Source organism: Parasteatoda tepidariorum, chromosome 3 (assembly GCF_982258835.1).
Source record: "Parasteatoda tepidariorum strain Cologne lab strain chromosome 3, Ptep-v5.0, whole genome shotgun sequence".
NCBI lineage: Eukaryota > Metazoa > Arthropoda > Arachnida > Araneae > Theridiidae > Parasteatoda > Parasteatoda tepidariorum.
Window position 1 is genome coordinate 86,933,567 of NC_141757.1, and position 21,453 is coordinate 86,955,019.

A 21,453-nucleotide genomic window follows, 5' to 3' on the forward strand; every position below is an offset into this window, starting at 1 on the left:
TCTCTAAATCAATGGCCACTATTTTTTCCTCTATTGTCATTTTTACGAATCAATTAGTAATTTATGGTAGAAGTAATTCAATCAGGTATTTTCAAATACAGCTAAAAGTTTCTTTCTTTTTTTAAATTGGTTTCGTTTCTATTTTTTAACGTTTCGTAAGCATGTATGTTTATTTTAAAATTTTTTTTTCAATAGATGCTATAAAATTTATTCAAATGCCAAAGCTTGGGTTTCCAAAAAATGTATAATATTACGAAATTTTAATATATTTTTGTTTATTTCAAATAAATATAGCAATGACTTTTCTCAATCATTATACTGCGGAAAAAAATTTTGTTTTGTTTTCTGTTGCATGAGATTTTCTAATAGATATTAAGTACTCCTCTTATATCTCCGATTTCGAAACTGTAATTGGTTTCTCTCTCCAAGCTACAGTTTCTTAATGGCATTTTTAGACAATTTTTTGTCGAAATGTACAAGTTTAAAAAAATTGTATAAAGCAGAAGATCACATAAATGCTGCGACAAACTTCAAAGAAAGTTAAAGCACATCATCAGGATTAAAATTACTTAGAAAATTATGCTCGAAAATGTCGTAGTACGCATGTAGGGGTGCTTCACCTATTATGAACTATTCAGAAACGCACGGAAAACAGATAAAAATCATATGTAACCTAAGGAACAATACTAATTTGAAATCCTTACACTCGAATTAAGCAGGATAAAGTATTCGCATAAATACAGCTAAAATTTGATCCCCAGTGTTATTCATCACTATATTTTTATTCAAGGTGATAAAAGAAGTTTTAATTTCACTAAAAAGTGACTTAATCTTACAAGAGCTTGAAGAATAGTAAAAACTCGATTTCATGTTCCTATATTTTTATAATTTAAAAACTAATATTTATCATTGCCTGCCTTTGTATTTATAGGAAATTTATGCATTTATGTTCAATTACTAACTATTATATTTTTGATAAAAAATTAGATACCATTGCTCAAACAGAAATCCATCCATTTTATAGCAATTATCATGAAAATGCTATTTAAATTTAGATTATAAAGAATTTTTAAATCATTGAAATAGTTCTTTATTTCATAAAAAAAAGAAACATTAAAAAGAAATCCAATGCCTAACATCTTAGCAGCAACATTTTTAAAAAATATATTATTACTTCTACAACAAAAACACTTAAATTTTTAGTCAACGTTAAAATGCTTCATTTGTGTTATAGTACAAATGCATGCATAATTTTATCTTACTTACACAGGAGATATTGTAAAATGGTGAAGCGCGTGAGCACTAAGTTTACTTCAAATTTGAAAAAACGGAATCACATGAAATAATAATGAAAATGTATTATACAGAATTATTCAAAAGATTTTGCATAGGGCTCTCTAACTCTAACGTTAACACTATTTGAGCTTTATAGTGGATCACCGTGTCCCTAAAGGGTAGAAAATAAAGATGGAGTCATGATTGACGTTAGATAAACCATGTGCAAAAGATCTCTATCGTGTAAAAAGCACGATTTTCAAAAATTTAAAAGGTTTAGAGACAGAAAAGAAGATGTCTTCCAATATTATTCAGCAAATCCAACAACTATTAATTCGAAAGATAACGAAAGACGCGCTTGATGTGACCGGTTTCAGCTAGAGTCCCTGTACTTAACGTAATCAGAAATTTACAATGGACTAGTAACAGTATGGGATCGTGCTGTATAGGTTCTGAAAAAAAAATATGGCCTTACCAATACAGTACGGTAACTTGCAATAATTTTCACTCCCAGCTTTGTTTGTATTTTTTATTATGTGATGAATATAAAAAACATCTTTTACTTAATTTAATAACGGGAAGGGCAACAAATATTAATGAAAAGAAGTTAATATTGCTTTAGCTTAATTAATTTTGTCGGTATACGTCTTCCAGTTTTGTGCACAATTTTGAAGTGTTTTGATCAATACCAATTTATTGTTTATATCCTTTTTTTCAACTTGTACGAAGAACCGGTATTAAACCAACCAAACTAAACATAAACATCTTTTTTTTTAATTTTTTTTAATATTTATTATGCAATTTTGAATGCAATAGTTCAATTATCAACAAAAAAAAAAGTATTTTTTTATGTAAGTTAAAAATATTAGCACTCTAAATTTTGCAAAAATGAAAATAAAAAATGAGTGTACCATTCCCAGTCATTAATTATAAATGGTAAAAACATTCATATTCCCTTCCGATTGTTAGAATCTTAAATAGAATTTCTTTTGAAGCATAAAAGAAGTTCATTATTAAAGTTTCGACCACGAGAATTCCGAAGAAAAAAAATTCTTAGTTTCGAAAAGAGCCTGTGTCTGACATTCTAAAATTTCATTTTTAAATAAGAGAATTATTATTTCTCATGGGTATAATCACGTCGCCGGAGGAAAGATTTATTTTCTTGCACCAATTTAGATGTCTTTTCAAAAACTTATTTAATCATGGTGAAATCCATCAAAAGAGGTCTTGCAGGTATTTGAAACAAGTTCTAAATAAAATAATCTGCCTTAAATATGCTTTCGTTGAGTAAGAATTTCAAACTTTCGTTTGTATTGCTTTATTTTGAAATTATTACGCTTAATAATCTTCTGTATTTTAGGATGTATTTAAAAACGTTGCAGTTCCATGATTATTTTTTAAATACTTCTCCATATTTCTATGAAAGAGCAAATTTATGTTAATTGCGTTCTTAGTTTTTAATAAGATTAGAATTTCTACCGTGTAAAAAATTGTTAAGGATTAATTATCTTGAAAGGAAGATGTCTATAGATATTATTCCGCAAATCCAACAATGGTTACTTCGAGAGATAACGAAAGAAGCACTTTATGTCCGATTTCAGCTTGTCTAATACTGCTAGTACTTAACGTAATCAGAAATTAACAACAGATAGGTAACAGTATGGGATCATACTGTATAAGTTCTGTAAAAAAAATGTCCTTACCATACAGTACGGTAATTTTACCATATTTTTTTCTCTGTGTTGTTAATATTTATTATGAGAGGATGAATATCTAAAAATCTATTTTACTTAATTTAACCGGGAAGAGCAGTAAATATCAATGAATAAAAATTAGTATTGTTTTAGTTCAATTAATTTTGTCGGTTTTCTACCAATTCAAATTTTCGACCCTCAAAACATGGGCAGTAGCAACAACCTTAAAAGCAGTCCCAATAATTAAGCAAGCAAACAGTCACAAGTTTGGGAGTTTCTTATGTTAATTTCCCTTCTCGCATTTCTCATCTCACCTGTGGAAATATGTAAAAGAATCAAAACACTTTTTCGCGCAATGATAAAATCTGTTTATACTATGGTAATTCTACATAAAAACTTGTTTTTTAAATTATTTATATATTTTCAATATTTACTTTAATGATCGTCGAAAACTTTAAAACGATGGTTTCTGAATAATGAAACTTTAAAATAGTTTCTATTTTAAATTTGAAGATTAAATTAAACTCTTCATAAACTAATTAGCTTATTAGGATTAAGATTACATATTAGTGCGTGATGTTAGTTTTATCATTAATTTAAAAGTTTGAATGTGTCGTATTAGTTTACGTTGGAGCATTGAATTTACAAAGACAATTTTATGTTAGCAATCAAAACGCGAAAAAAATTGTCTTCTTCTGGACTATAAAAAATATTTTTTTAAATATATTTTCCCTAAACGAGAAATAAAAATTTTCCGTTGATATAATTATTTAAAGTATTCGAAAATATGTGTTCAAAACAGAGAAAAATTCAGCTTTTTTTTTAACTTTTAATTTCAAGTAACAATTTTTTATATAATAAATATTTTAATATCATTAAAATATTTACAATTGCGTAACCAACACAGAAGAAATATTTTTTTCAACAGAGTGATCAGTTCTTTTCATTTTATATTAATTAAAATAATAATTGCCGTCCTTACTTTTAAGTATTTAAAAATACGTCATTAATACAGAAGAAATAGCTTTCTCAACTGGATGATCAGCTCTTTTTTTCTAATAGTTAAAATGCAAATATAGTTTAAATTTTTATTTAAACACAACGTGAGATTTGGACAGAACACAATTTTTTTTGTAAAACAATTTTATTTTGAAATAAGAACGTGGAGAAATAAGAAAGATGGCACAATTTCAAAGACACGTCTGTAATGGTTAGTTCACAAAATGATTAATACTAGAATCTCTTTTACAAATGAGTAATTTAAATTTATAATTCAAAAACTATTTTAAAATAATAGTTGCCTATTTATGACTTATTTATTTACCTACACCTAAAAAAATATATTAAATCAATTTTTTAATGCCATTAAATCAATCATCATTAAATCAATCATTAAATCAATTTTTTAAGTGAGTGAATCCAAAATTCATTCACTTATGATTCCAAAAGGATTCTTCAAAAAGTACAAGAGTACAACAAAACAAGAAAAGCAGTTCCTACTGAAAACATGAGAACAAAGCTTTAATTATTCAGAAACTTATGCCACCAAAATTCAGCTTAAGCTTTCGTTGTTATAGTTTACACTTGTAAAGTTAAACTTTGTTGAACACTGCAATGAAAAAAAAAACACCAAATTATATTATTTCCGTTAAATAAAAAATACAGAATATGCGGTAATATTTCCGTTCATATGGTAACTTTCTTAACTTAAATTCTGGTTTTCAAAATTATAGTTCTTATTACCACAGATTTAGTAAAATAAGAAAAACTGAAAAGTAAATTGAACCAAATAAATGTTTTTATGCCATGCTCCAAGGTGTAATGATAAAATATGGTAATTTCAACACATTATTATAAAACAGTATTTTTTTCGTTAATTTTACCAAAATCATTACCAAAGAGATTCGGTAACCATTATCATGCTTTTAGTGTTCCCATTGAACTAGAAACACGGTAATTTTTTTTATTCTGTTTATTTTTACCATATTCTGTTAGTTTTTATATTCTGTTTACATTCTGTTAATTTTTATATTCTGCTTATATTCGTTTAATTATTATATTCTGTTTATATTCTGTTAATTTTTATATTCTGTTAATTTTTACCGTGTTTTTTTTCTTAATGTATGAATTGACATCATATTTAGGTATAAAAATCTATAGTGGTAATTACTGTTGAATTCTAGTGGTGTATTCAGAAATATTTCTTTAAAAAAATTTTGAAATAGGTAAACATATTTTCGCTGAGTTCTTAGCCTTAAAATATTCACAAAAATTTTCGACTTGATTCGTGAATAACAATTCAAGAACTTTTCTTCTTCAGTATTGCACTTATAGTCTTCAACTGTTAATAAATTGTCTGAATATTTTAAAAAGTAACTAATTTCTAAATAACTATCTTTTATCTGATAACTATATTTGATGTTTAGTACTCTAATATGTTCATACGTTCATGAATTTAAACACAATTGTTCACTCAATGATAATTGTATCAAATTTAATTCTAGTCTGTTATTCATTTGTAAAGAAGGTAAATAATCTTTTGAATACTAATTTCAACTATTTAGTTTATTTTTTATTAAATAATAAAGATCTTTAGCATATATATTTGGTTTCACTCGATTCTAAAGTGCTACAATTAAATCAAACCATGATAAATATATTAAATTTTAATGTAACGAATAAAACTCAGCTTGAAACTCAGTTTGATGGTGTTAATCTCCGTCTGAAATAAAATCCCTGCTATCTTAAGTGGAATGTAAACATACCAACTGACAAGTTACGTTTTTAAAAAAGAAAGAAACTTTTTCAGTACTTCAGTTGGAACAAATTTGATAAAACTTGCATACAGCAATCAGATTCTAGTGATTCATTCGAAAAGGTTTCTTTCAAAGAAATATGACGAGCAAAATCTAATATGTTCCAAAAAGATTCGCAGAAAGACCACTCATAGCCGTTAAACTATATATTGGTGCCTGCAATAATGGGAAAATTCTCCGAAAATTTTCTCTTTTCAGTTTGACTAGAATTTTTGATCTTTTCATTCTTTCAGGGCATTATTGCATTGAATCAATTACTGTATAACTGAAATAAGTTTGAGTCTGTAAGGGTCCGTGAAAAAACTTTTTACGATAGAATTAAAAGTAAAGACATATAATCTGTTAAAAAAATTCTTGTGAAAATACGGACAGCCTCCAGCAGCAGAGATTGCAGATGAAGTCCGTAGAAAAATATTTAAGTCTTAAATTACGAATCGCTCGTAATTACATTATAGCAAACATATAATCAGACTGTAAAAAAGGCAGTACCCATTAAATTACAATTGCTGTGTTAAAGATCTCTAACCAAAGAATGGACACCGACCGTAAAATTAAATTCGAGATCAACAATTCACCAAAATTTTGAAACCTACATCTTGATTGTAGTACTGTGGTCAGTATTATTCACAGTCCGCCTTTATTTCCCATACAAACATGCGGTCGCCGATCTGATGCTGGGTGAGCTTGAATCCGCAACTGAGGATCGAACCATTGTCCTTCGCAGTGACAGCTAAGTGTTTCTAACTTCTCAGTCATTGTGGATATTCAGTTTTATGAGAATTACGAAGGAAGTGAAAAAGTAATAAAGAAGTTTTAATACCAATAATAATACGATACTTTATTTCTTATTAAGATATATATATATATATATATATATATATATATATATATATATATATATATATATATATATATATATATATATATATATATATATATATATATATATATATAATAATAAATAAATAAGTACAAGAAAACACGAAGGAAGTTAAGAAAAACAATAAGTTTCATTTATTGCGCTTAAGCTGCAAGTAAACGGAACCCATTAGATAAGTTCAAAATGAAGAATGAAACAAAACAAAATTAAAGACATATGAAAAAGGGGGAAATAATAAGTAAAAAAAAAACAGTTAAACAAAAAAAAAGGATGAAATTTTATTTAAAAAACAGGGGGAAAAAACCGTAAGAAAAAAAAAGATATAATCTTTTCATCAGCCCACACGATTATATCAGTAAAACAGAGTGCTTTCTGATATTGTATCAATAAAGTCAAAGCAAAATATATTAATACAATAGTGTGAGGAGCACTCAAAAAATGTTTTTATAAAAATTACAACAAATAAAATAGAACACGAAAAGTAAAAATAAGTAAAAATAACCTGTAAAAACAGAAAACAAAATAAAATAAAAAGAAAATGAAATGATTTATTATGAAAAAAATTATTCTCTTAGTATTAAATTTGTTTTTATACATTGATGACTTAATTATCTTTAATTTCCAAGATTTTGCTATTTTATTGAGTGATATATACCCTGAGGAATTAATCTTACTTCGTAATCATGATGATAATATTAATTTCAATTTTTTGGATTTGGGTATTATAAAAGTTGAAAATATCTGCTTTGTTGATTTATACGATAAAAGAAATTATTTTAATTTTAATATTAATAAACTAATTACTTGGAATTCTAATGTTAATTTCAATTTTTTGGATTTGGGTATTATAAAAGTTGAAAATATCTGCTTTGTTGATTTATACGATAAAAGAAATTATTTTAATTTTAATATTAATAAACTAATTACTTGGAATTCTAATGTTTCTAGGAGCATCTATTTAAATACCACTTTTAATGAAATGAACAGAATTAAAAGAATATTTATGCAAAAAACAAATCGATAAACTCTTTCAAAATTTGATGAAAAGCAATGGATACCCAACTAATGTAATAAAATTTTATATAAAATCATTGAATTAATCGTATATTTTTGTGGATATATTTACTAAACATTTTTTTGTTAATTTGTATAATTTTTCCATGTGCAAATCCATTTCGGGCAAATCCGTGGTTAAAATTATCTACTAAAAATTCCTTTACTAAATAATTTCCTTTGTTAATCTATACAATTTTTCCATGTGCAAATCCATTTCGGGCAAATCCGTGGCTAAAATTATCTACTAAAATTTTTTCTTTGTTGATTTTTCCATGTGCAAATCCATTTCGGGCAAATCCGTGTTAAAATTATCTGTTAAAATTTTTTTCTTTGATAATTTATATAATTTTTCCATGTGCTAATCCATTTCATGCAAATCCGTGGCTAAAATTATTTGCGAAACAGGCAATTTATGTTTCTCTTTTCTATTTTATATTTTTTCTTAAACAAACATCTATTTTCTAAAACTATTTATAGTCAATTTTTAAAATTATCCAGTATAATATTACCTTGCGCATATCCATTTCGGGCCCATCCTTGGTAACTAACAAATCAATGCACAGAATCACAAATCACTTCAGCAGTGCAGTAAGAACGACACTTTAAAACCCTCTTGTTACACACAATTTGCGCTTTTGTTTTCATATTTTGTAATCTGGCAATCTTTCTGCGAAAACATTATTAAATCATTCTTGAAAAATTTCCGTCCATGTAAGTTGATCTGATTTCGCTACTCACTTTATAGTCCAATTTTACTGTTTTTTCTTTTTATTTTATTTTATTTTCTGTTTTTACATGTTATTTTTACTTATTTTTACTTTTTGTGTTCTACTTTATTTGTTGTAATTCTTATAAAAAGAAGTTTTTGAGTGCTCCACACACTATTGTATTAATATATTTTGCTTTGTCTTTATTGATACAATATCAGAAAGCACTCTGTTTTGCGGATATAATCATATAATCGTGTGGGCTGATGAAAAGATTATATCTTTTTTCTCTTCCGGTTTTTTTCCCCGGTTTTTTGAATAAAATTTCATCCTTTTTTTTTCTTTTTCTTTTTTTTTTAACTGTTGTTTGTTATTTTTTTACTTATTATTTCCCCCTTTTTCATATGTCTTTAATTTTTCTTTGTTTTATTCTTCATTTTGTTCTGTTCTGTTCTAAATTGTTCTGTTAAGTCCGATCTTCGACTATATCACTTTCTGCAGTTTCTGCAACCATTTCTTCAAACTGACAAAACCACAAATTTAAATATTTTCATCGACTTATGTATAAACATCAAACCTGTTGTTTGAAGCATTTTACCCAAACTGTAACAATCAACATTTTCTTTACCATTAGCATCAGGAAATACTGCTTTTTTTCTTTCGTTTTTTTTTTTTTTTTTTTTTTTTTTTTTTTTTTTTTTTTTTTTTTGCTAAACAAATTAACTGAACATTAATCTGCTAGTTTCGAAATCGATCTAAACGGGTATTATAAACATTATAGGAATAGCGTCGGCGACGGGACTGTTAAAGCAAAACAATATATACTTGCAAATGAAGGATGCGGGAGCGTGGGATCGAAGTTCGCCTGTACTACTATTACTATTTTTATTATTATTATTAATATTATCATTATTATTGCAGTTTTTTTAATTTTTAGAAACGCAGTATAAAACGCAGTATACGCAATATTTCATTGAAATTTTTAATACAGATATCACCACAAAAAATATATAATTACCCAAATTTTTCACACATTGGTTTTATCTGAGTCTTTTAAAACTAGGCATATTTATTATTATAATAAGGGTAAACTATATTTCATATCACGTGCCATAACTAAGCTAGTTTTCCGATAAATCTAGTTCACACTAGAATGAATAAAGGGATATTAAAATAATTCCTAAATTACTTTTGTTGTCTGTGAAAACTTATGAGTTTAGTTTCTAAGGCTATAGATTTAATTTTCATTATTTGAGTATTTAAAATTTTTTAATCATCTAGATATATTTTCTGAAATTAGCTCGAATTTCTAACTTTATTTTTCAACACATGTTCTTCAAACTATTTCATACTTCCTAAAATTAACATTATTGGCAATTTCCTTTTTATTTCGGTTAAATTTCAGAATATTTTTTTCAGCTTTTTTTAACGTCTTCAAGATAGTCTTAAAGCGAAGTTTAAATTTAAAATAAAATCAAAATGTTTTTTATAGAAAAAGATTTTTTTTTTTGACAAATGCACCAAACTTTGAAATAGTTAAGTAAAATTCGTATTTTTTCCATATTATAAGTGATTGGAATTTTTTAATTGTACCATTAGTAACTAACCTAGCTAATTGTTTTGTAGCGTATCAAATTCGGCACGTGTCAAAATTAGTGAATGATTCGACTATTTCCTCATATTCGAAATATTTCCTCTTAAGTAATCTATTTTTGAACTTATTTCATTTTAATCATTAGTAGTAATCTTAATTGTTAGTATTATGCAATATTTTGTGGTTATAGGGCGCTTTTATCTCCTTCTTTACATATATAACATTTTCAGCTGTCAGTAAAGCTAAAAAATTCAATCTCCTTACTTCAATCCATATCAGCAGGGGAAAAAAACACCCACCATATTTTAGTGAATACTTCGACTATCAGGTGGCCATAAACTCATTCTTTTGTCACAGTCTTTGGCAAAACCTCACGGTCTACTTCCACGTCATAACTGTCACAAAATATCGAAAATGCATCACGTTATCTATAACTGTCTTATCGTTACTCTGAAAAACATTCAAATGTTTGGTGGATAGTTCGGTACCAGAAAAAGACAACTTATAAAGGATAACCCAATTTATTTTGAACTAACTTGATAAACTAAATAACATTCTTTTTTCCTAATTACTTGCTCTTTAATCTTAACATTTTTGAAATTACACCACATTAAAAATTCATTTTATGATGCATCGAAAAACTAAATCCGACATACTTCCTAGAAATATTTAGTGTTTGAGAAAATTATATGTTAAAAAAAATGACTGTTTCAAATATCAATTTGTATCAGAATGAGACTATTAGATAAAAACTGCTAAACATGTTTAGTAAAATATACTTAAAAAACACTTATTCAGAAATGTTAAGTTTATTCAGAAAATCTTTTTTATTTAATGAATCATATTTCGCTTTTAGTTTTTAAATTGATTTAAAAAGACCCTTACTCTTGATAACAGCTTTGAAATTTATAGCAAAATTTAATTTTTCTCTGAATTTCCTGAAATTTAATTTCTGAAATCCCAATCGACAATTTTGTTTTTTTTTCCTAAATATTTTCTTATAAGTAATATTTTTTCGATTTCTTACAACTGAACTAAAAAGTAAATTTAGCCGAATAAATAGTTCTTATGCATACTCTAAGGCTTCATGATAAAACTCCCAACTTTTACCACATTTACCAAATTTTTACACATAAAAGTTTATTTTTTTGCATCATTATCAAAGCACTTCGGTAAAAATTATATTCCCATGGAGCCAGAAATACGGTAAATTTTATCATATTGTGATAGCTTTGCATATATTTTTCGGCGCATATTGATATTTTCAAACACATTTGAAGACGTCGACATCAAGAATCATTGGTTAAGTCTACATAAAATTCCCCAGAAACAAAAATAGAGACATTTATGAAAATACTTAATCCATTATAAATCATACATCAATATAAACCATGGCATACATTGAAATTTGTTTTATAAAAAAAGCCAAAGCTCGATATTGATTCCTGGCTCATAGTCGTCATGAGAATATTATATTTTATAAATTGATAATATCAATCTAATATTTTGATCTTATCTGCCAATCTTTTTTATTTTATAATCGTCGTTGAACTGCCGACCCTCTTATTTTGGATTCATGACTACTAATGTTCAACTCCGTAGCCTTGTAATTTTGAACCCAATTCGGAAGGGAAGAAATCTCCTGGATGAAGTATTGGGAGAAATTTGCCAATGGAACTAACCCACATTTTCGTTACTTGGAGAGGATTTATAATTTATAGTTAATTTAACCAAAATCATTATCAAAAACACTTCGGTAAAAATTACCAAAGTTTTGGGTGTTTCCATAAAGCCAGAAATATGGTAACTTAACTATATTCTGGTTGTTATGACCATATTTTTTTCTCAGTACATGATTTCATTCTTTTTAACCAGAATAATATTTGTGTCTACTCTGTAATAAGTAGGAAATATCTGACTAATAATTGTATCTAATTAATTAAGCAATATCTGACAAAAAATTTTCCATATGTGAAAAATACATAATATCTTCTATTTAAAATAATTGTATAAGGGCAAAGCTCAAATGACTAATTATTTAGCTGGACATTTTTGCCAGTTATTAGAGGTTCAAATTGTACAAAATGACTATAAAAGCTAAATCAGTGTCTTTTGTAACTGATTTAGCTTTTATAGTCATTTTGTACAATTTGAACCTCTAATAACTGGCAAAAATGTCCAGCTAAATAATTAGTCATTTGAGCTTTGCCCTTATACAATTATTTGTCTTTTGTAAATACTTTTTACACAGTTTAAAAATTTGAAGTATAAAACAAATGTAAAAAAATAAAATCGAAAACAATTACAAAAATTTGAAATAGGAAAAATATATACATTTTTGATGGATCTGCAATTTTTAGCGGTATTTCAATATTTTTGACAACCACTTCGTGCTAAAATTATGTAAATTTTAACGAAACGGGAACTTCCAGAAGTACCGGGATTAGTGCACTCACTTGCCCAGTATTTTTTTTCCTAATTCGATATCTAGGTATCATCGAGTTCTCATTCACCTATACTCGCTTCATTTTATACTTTATTTACAAATCAAATGCAATAATCAATATCCAGAATTAAGCTTAGTGCTTTTGACGAAATTCGTTGAAATATGGTTCTATGACAAGTGATGAAATTTGGTAATTTTGTCATGATACCTTAGATCATGGAATAAGAACCATTTATTCAGTTACATTTACTTTTCAGTTTTTTTTCAGTTTTTATTAAATGTGTGGTAATAAGAATTATAATTTTGAAAACCAGAATTTTCGGTAAACTATATACACATGAAGCGAAAGATTACCAAATGAATGGTTTAAATTCATATATTTTAGTTTTATTAATCAGAATTATGGGGGTTTTTTTACCAGAAATATCATTACCATACAGTAATTTCATCAGAATTATTTTCTCCGTGTAGAAGCACAGTAAAATTATCACAATTTATAATCAAAACAGTATAAAAAATATCTGGTCTTTAATAAGTATTAAATTTTAAATCTCCAATATTTACTTTATAAATATCTCACCAAATCTGATCTACATAAGTTCTGTTTTTTGTATAACAAAAACAGAAGCAAGACTCTTTTAAGACACATCTAAGAAAAGTCAGAAAGAATTAGGTAGCTTTTATCAGCATTAATTCTGCTAAATATGATAAAAAAGTGCGCTTTATAAAATTTAACTTGCAATTAAATTACTTTTAAAATCATAGAATGCTGAAGGAGAAGCATTTTTTAGTCTGTAAAACTCTTTTCCTCTATTTCTCTACTATTGTTGCAACAAGCAGTAATTAAATGTCTTTCAGATAAGCCTAATTTAATTACAATTCTTTTTTCAAGCATTTAAACATTTTGTGTGAATATTCATCGCATTATAACATTATCTTTGACTTACTTGCATTTTCACATCTGAAACAATATGATTATTTTTCATTTTAATTATTCATTTTATTTTAAATCTAGGAATTATTTTCTTTAAATCCCCTATGTATAAAGATTCAGTTTGTAAAAAATTATTAGATTGTATAAAAGAGACAATGAAAATTAATTTAATTATTCTCAACTTTCAATTAAATCTAGTTAATTGTTTCTCTCTTACTTTTCCTGCAGCTTTTATTCATTTTTTTCTAACCTGTAAACAAGTCTGCAATTTTATACATCCCCGAAAACCACATCAGTCTACATTTTTCCGTGCATATTTACATAAATAAAATCTGTCTATATAAGTATATCTTATATATATAATTTATAAAAGCAAAAAAAAAATTTTTTTTACACGATGCACTTTTTATAAGGAAGAAAAATTCCGAAACTGAATGGCAATGGCATTTCTGGAAGAAAAAAAACTTCCGGTTAAAAGAAGCGATGTTTAAAATATTTGTTTGATAATTTGTCCATTCACATGATAACTGTTCACCGGAAGTTCTAATTTTCAAAATTATAGTTCTTCTTACCACTCACTTAGTAAAAAATACAAAACTGAAAACTAAATTTAGCAGAATAAATGTTTTTTATATCATGCTCTAAGGAATTATGATAAAATTTCAAAATTTTTCCACATTTACTAAATTTTATCACATACTACATTTTATGGTTAAATTAACAAAAATCTTTACCAAAGCACTTTGATAAAAATTACCTAGCTTTTTGGTGTTTCCACAGAGCCACAAACGCTGTAAACTTTTACCATATTCTGGTAGTTTTGACCAAACTTTTTCTCAGTGTATCATTCGCTTTAATTCAAGACAAAAATGAGCTAATTTTTAAAAAATTAAATTTAACTAAGCAATCAACTTTCATTCTTTTAAAGCTCTAATATCACATCTGTAGTATCAGCCAAATAATTGAATTACCCATTATAGTTTCAAGATGAGGGAATTTTCATTGAAGAAAATGACAATTGCACGTTTATTAACTTGCTTTTGGCGTCTAAAACGAAATAGTCGTTCAATTTTTTTTCTTTGAAATATTTATTTCCATTTATTTGAAATATTTACCTCTTTCCTGATAACTTCAATCACTAAAGAAACACTGTATCCACAATTGCACCCTGAGTAGCAATATTTTTCAACGTAAAATGTTTCGGATAAAAAATCTGATAAATCGAAATTTTTATAGTTTTATAGTAATATATTTACTACAAAATCACTGAATAAGGTAAATATTATTTGAAAGTTTATGATATAAAGTTTTACGATAAAAATAGATTTTACAGTAAAAGGAATATTACGGATGCTGCACTCAGGGTGCCAATAATTTTCACCGTAATTTTATCCGTATGTTTTACAGTGTAATAAGAATTCAAATTTCAATTATTTTAGAATAACTACAAAAAAAAAGTTCTCGCGATGCTATCACTAAAGGAAATTTATCGCCAACAAAAATTCTGATTACTTACTTGAGTACCTAAAGCACTCAAATTTTAATTTAATCACTGTGGAGGGAGACAATACAAATTAAAAGCACAAATATAAAAATCGCAAAATTAAAACCACAAATATAATCACAAATATAAATACAAATTATAAACGGAATTCTTCACGATATCATTAACAACAGAATTTTATTGCCGATAAAGACTCTGCCTACTTTTCAAATAACTAGAAGACTCAAATTTTATGACAAAAGAAATTCAAATTGCTTCCTGGTAGTTTCAAGATGGATTTATTTCTAACACAGTTTATTGAGCAGTTGTGGCTCAGGGGATGGAGCTCCCGCCTCCGAATGAAGTGAACCGGGTTCGAATCCAGCGATGTCTAGTCGATACGAATTCTCACCCGGCTTGCGCCAACCACAGTGCTGACGTAAAAATATCCTCAGTGGTAAACGGATCATGGATTAGAGTCCCCTTGCCGTCAGACTATCCACGATTTTCTTCTCGTGGCTTTCCTCTCCATGTAACGCAAAAGCGGGTTAGTTTCATCAGAAAGTCCTCTACGATGGTAAATTTCTCCTATACTTGGTCCAGGAGTTCCCTTGTCTTCTTAGAATTGATTTGGCGAAATATATTTCTTTCCTGCTTAATATAGTTGCGATAAGTAATTTTGGAGATTTATGTCCTATTTTATAGTTTTATTTTATGAATGAAAGTATATTTCTACTCTCTTAAATATGAGTCTTAAAAGTATGAGTCTTAAAGTGTAATTAGCAGTTATGATAGAGAATGGAATATTTAATATAACTTTCTAGGAAAAGTATCTCTGCTGCAATATTACTCTGCATTTTTTGCTTAATATGTCTTTAAAATTTAATATTTTGAAAAACCGTTTTAACATATTTTTTTCAAATATCATCTCTAAAAAAAATTTTTTTTTCCAAAACATTTAATGTGCTATCCCTGAAAAGTAATCATTATAACTAAATAAAACATAAAAAGAAACGTAATCTATTCGAATTACGTAATTGAAACTGACTCATACTTTTTTAATATAAATAGGAAGTAAATACCTTAATATTGTGATTTTCAGTTTCAAAATCTATTCGAAAAATTCTCAATTAAACTCATCAAGTAATTCATTGAAGCATATTATAATCGTATAATTACGTGCTTTAATGAAAGTAAAAATTTGCATTTGTTAATTACATTTGTTTGAGAAATCTCAAAAACAAAGTTTTTCTGATGAAGTAATCATAATCCCTTATTGTGGCAGTCATTTTTATATAAAACATTATAAAATCTATGAATAAACTACTTTAAATACTTGTATAAAAGTATTAGTTTAGTGCTTTTATTGACATATAATTATTTAAAAAGCAATGGCTGTAATCATTACAATTGTATAAACTCAATGTTAACTGATTTTAACTATTTCAACAGGGTATCTTTGGAAGAACTTTGGAATTCATTCTTTAAATCTTGTAACTTTACAGATTTGCACCAGAAAAAAAAGATTAGATGATTCTGATACCCTATATTACAATTATTAAAAGAGTTTGAAATTTTTGAAAAACTGAAGGAAAAAAAATTACAAAAAAAATTCAATTTTTTTAAAAAATGGCATAAACATTTAATTTACATTTTTTTTCTTTTTTACAATTTGAAAGTTAAAATTTTAAAGCACCTTTTTGTTCAAATCAAAAAAAAAACTATACATAAATAGTTTTCGAAACTAGGTAAAATGAATGTCATATTAAAAGCTTGTTCATGGGGTAGAGCATAGAATAAATATGCATTTACAATTATTAAATATTATGAACCTTATTCTTAGACCAGCAAATATTCTTTACTTATGAACTCTTCCTGTGAATTTAATAAATTAAATAGCACATTTATATTAAATTTAGCCAATAATTATTATCTATTAAATCGTATGTACCTTAAGATTGACACTCTTAGAGTAACAAACGTTATTCACTTATGAATTCTTCCTGAGAATTTAATAAACTAAATATTGCATTTACGTTAAATTTACACGATAATTATTGTCTATGAAATCATATGAACCTTAAGATTGACATTCTTAAACTAGCCAATATTTTTCACTTCTGAACTCTTCCTGAGATAATGAACTAAATATTGTATTTACATTAAATTTAACCGATAATTATTATCCATGAAATTATATAAACCTTAAGATTTACATTGTTAGACAAGCAAATATAAATGTTTATTCACTTATTAACTTTTTCTCTGAATTTGTCGATTTTTTATGAATTTCATTTCTTGAGTTTTTCAGTTCAATAAAACTATTGCAAATAAATTCTGAATGGAAATATCTAATCAGCTCCGAAACTTCCTAAAGGAATCTTTTTTAAGAAGATCTAAAAGATAGAACTTAACTTTTTTAAAGAAGATGCATCTTTATTAAGAGGAAAACGAAGAATTTGGAAGTTAATATTAGTGAAAAGTAATGAAAAAAAATAGTGAAGAATTGAAATGCCAGAACCTTTTACTAATAATACAACGATTAGAGGTGTTTTTAACTTTTACCCTTTTATGAGTTACCTAACAATCAGGGAAAGTTTATTATCCACAAATTAGAATGATAAAATATAAATTAAGGTATAGAAATTTCAATAAAGGTGAGCGTGATTGACAAATAATATGACAAAATAAAATGTAGCCTCAAAAGGACAACACATAAAGTTCTTTCAAGAACAAAAAAAATCTATTTTAAAAGTTTTCAAATTTAAGTAATTATAAATGTATGTTAATACAGCAGTTACAATTTTTACTAAAAAGTGAATAAACAAAACAAATTGCAGAATCTAAATTATTTATTTTTATTAAATAAAAATATTAAGAAAATAAAGATAAATAAAGAAAATAAGAAAGTATTATTTTTTACGAAAGTAAAGTTTTATTCAGATATTTAAACAGAAAACTGCAGCTTATGAACTGTCATAGCCTTCAAATTAAAAGAAAGTAAGAATATCTATTAAAAACTAAGAAGCATAACATGGGAGAATCATAACACGGGAACTATAGATTTTATAAATTTGAAGCTTTATTTATTGGAACTTAATAATCGCTAAACAAATAACATGAATTTCGAAAACCTGATTTCTAATTCTGAACAAAAATATAATCTGCTGTAAAATATAGAAAATGCATAATGTAATATCAAATTATCATTGAAATGGATATGATTGCTTTTTCCAGAATTCAATATTATCTGCATCACAGCACGAATCACAATTTAAACTATATTAAGTATTTTTAATGAATGAAAATAAATTCCATGATTATTTTATTGCTTTAACTTTTTTGCATGCATTTTTATTTGAATTCATAAGGATCTTTAATGACTCTGAGCATTAATGATATCCAAATCAATCGGTTTTAGAGAATCAATAAATTAACAAATAATTTTGCGACATCCTAAAAAATAGAATTACAAATATTAACTTTCATTTTACTTAAATTGTTAAGCATGCATTGTTCTACATCTACGATGTAACAATACAAAAAGATATGTGCATATATAAACACAAATATTTAATTGTTTCTTAGTTTTAAATTTATCATAATAATTATTCATTATAAATGATCATTGAAATTTTTTTAAGCTTCAGCTAAATATTAAAAAATTCAAAATATGATATAGATCTTTTTAAAAAAAATTTTAATTACTTTTTTATCTTCGGTAATTAGTTTTTCACAATTTGAAAAATGCATTTTTTTCTTAATATTAAACTAATTAATTACTGAAGGAAGATACTAGAATTTCGTAGATTTATTTTTAAGAAATATAATCTGATATTTTTAGTTAACAATATTTTATAGTACTTGTTCATAATTTGCCAAAATGTAAATTAGATGTTTCATTTAATTACTACATTTTAAGTTTTACTGAAGAAAAAATTTCAAACTTATTTTATATAATGTACAAGAAAACATTTTCATTCCTCTAAAAGTATTTGATAATATACTTACAAATCAAAACGTAGAACATTTTTTTACCATTTTCATCAAGTTCTTTCAGAAAGGATTATAGTAAAGAAAAGTTGAGATGTTGACAATCGAGCACAGAAGATCGGATAGAGAATCGTTTGGTTCAGCTCACTTTATCTTTCTCTTCTTCTCAATTGCGCTTCGAAGCGACTTTAACGCCATCTCCTTTGCGCAAACCTTAAGTTCAACTTGCTCCCACTTCAAAGAATTTCGGAATGTTTTTTAAATTATTGTCACTGAAACATTCTTAAGGATATTAAAAAACTGAGGAGCGAATATACATTTTGAAATACAAATTCACTTCTGGCAGGTGCAAATAGATTCTGAAAATATTTGCACACCATCTTTATAACATTGCTTGATTTTGAACTAAATAAAAAATAGCTTAGTTTTTTAAAATAGACTAAGTAAAACATTATTTAGGTTTTTTAATAGAAAATTAGTCAAATGATCTGTCTTATACTTAGTCTCATTATTTGAGATTTAAAAAAAATAGTTTGGTATTTTCTTATACACTGTAACTTATACATCATTTAGGCTTTGAAAGAGAAAATTAATCAAACGATAAATAAATAAAAAATTTCTTTTTTAAATCATAAAAACGATCTGCATTAATCTTGAATCTTTTCACTTTCAAAAATAGTCGTTTTCAAGAAGAAATATATTTGTTACAACTTAACTATTTCTGTAGAAAAACTTATTTAATTCAATAGAAAAATTTTATTTAAAAATCAGAGAATAATTTTGAAAATTGCACTGTTTATGAAACAATTATTATTGTTTAACTTTAACGTAAAGACTATTATTGTTCATCGTCCCCTTTCCCCCTTTCGTCAAATTTCTTCAGCCCCATAATTTAGAGAGAAAAAATTAAATACATTTATACTGCTCTGAAACTGTTTACTTTAGAAATAATTAATAATAAAATTATCATTAAAAAATTTTTAATGCCAGCGAAACACTATCTAACCTATCCTGCTTTTTTAAGAAATGCTTTTGTACAACTTTTGAATAAAATATATCCGAAAAAGAGTATAATATATTGTCTATAGATAAAAAAATAAGAGTATATTATTGTCTATAGATATAAATATATTGTCTATAGATAAATGCACTTGCGTTACATAGGGAGGAAAACCACGAAACCCTCCCAGATTGACCAGATGACATGGGGAATTTAATCCACGATCCATCTACCACTGAGGATATTTTCATATTAGCACTGTGGTCTATACGAGGCGAGAGCCATCGATCAGCCAACACTGGGACTCGAACTTGGGTCGTCTCATAGGTAGACGAATGCTTTATCCCTGCAGCCACCCAGTTTCAATTATGAAATACAGAAAAAAGGCCCTTTTCTTATATAATCTATTATTGATTAAATGTTTAAAAAAACTATGTAAAATTACCATCGTTTATCAAAAATTTAGAAGCAAAGCTTACAGTTATATTTATTTTAAATTTATATACTCAAATTAAAAAGTTTTTCCTCTTTAAATGGAAAAATTTTCGATATTTTGTGAACAAGCGTTATATAAATCATATTATCAAGTGTCCTGTGTGTAATATAATTAACTTCATTATAGCATTTTTTTATTTACGATTAATGAACTAATTCAACACAAACATTTGTTTGAAAAAGGTAGTGGAAACCACAAAATGTACTATAATAAGCGAACATTTTGAAAGAGAACAAATTATTCATAAACAATATCGTGAGAAAGAAAATAGAAGGAACATAACTTATCGAATGTGTGAATTCCTAAATCTCGTCGTACTTGGCAACTTCAAAAGGAAAAATGCTAATGTTGGCGACAGTCGTCCCAAAGTGCATTAGTTTAGCAAGCTTGGCACTAAAATATTGAAATATGACTGAAGACGTTTGTGTGGAAGTGTTTTAAAATTCCAAACGATAATTGCAGAAACTCTTTAAATCACGCCAAAAATTAAAGATCTAAAATATGAATCTAAACTGTAAATTATTAAATATTTGCTTGAAAATCTTTTCAAGAGGTAAATCTACAAAGTCTTTTTTGAAAAATAAAAGTAAATCATAAATATATCAAGATTATTACATCGATTTGTTTTAAAATCATGAATGTTTACAATGAAAATTTAAATATACTGTGAGTCTTTTTGTTGAATAGGCACCGTTTGGTGTGCAGTACAGTATTGAAGTCTACTCAATGCAGTCAAAGTTCAATTAAGAATTTTTTTTGCTATAAAATTGTTAATGTCTTTGGCCGTTTGGCTTTTAAAGTCATTTTCAGATCTGTTAACAAATTTAAGTCCCTTAAAGATGCTATCAGTATTGAAATCGCTGGGGCACTTACCTTATAACTTGTAAATGCTATCTTGGATATATCAGACAAACAAATGCGCTTTAAAATTTAAATGAATAAAACACGATCCGTCATCAGGAGTTTTAGAAATCATATTTTGTCACACATTATTAGATCCTTGGGCTTAAATTTAATTTTGATCATGTGAAAATGTTACATCATTGTCCCATCTTTTCCTTCCCTTGTTGCATCAGCTC

General features: G+C 26.5%; 1 protein-coding gene across 3 annotated transcripts in view; it reads right to left on the bottom strand.

Annotated features, from left to right (window-relative positions):
- Positions 1–19,050, bottom strand: part of LOC107453006 (uncharacterized) — a 195,213-nt gene extending 176,163 nt beyond the window's left edge. For all 3 annotated transcript variants that reach the window (XR_015432636.1, XM_071182789.2, XM_071182793.2), the window contains exon 1: positions 18,897–19,050. The gene's annotated coding sequence lies outside the window, so the exon portion shown is untranslated. The remainder of the gene's footprint in view (positions 1–18,896) is intronic.
- Between the last annotated feature and the right edge of the window lie 2,403 nt (positions 19,051–21,453).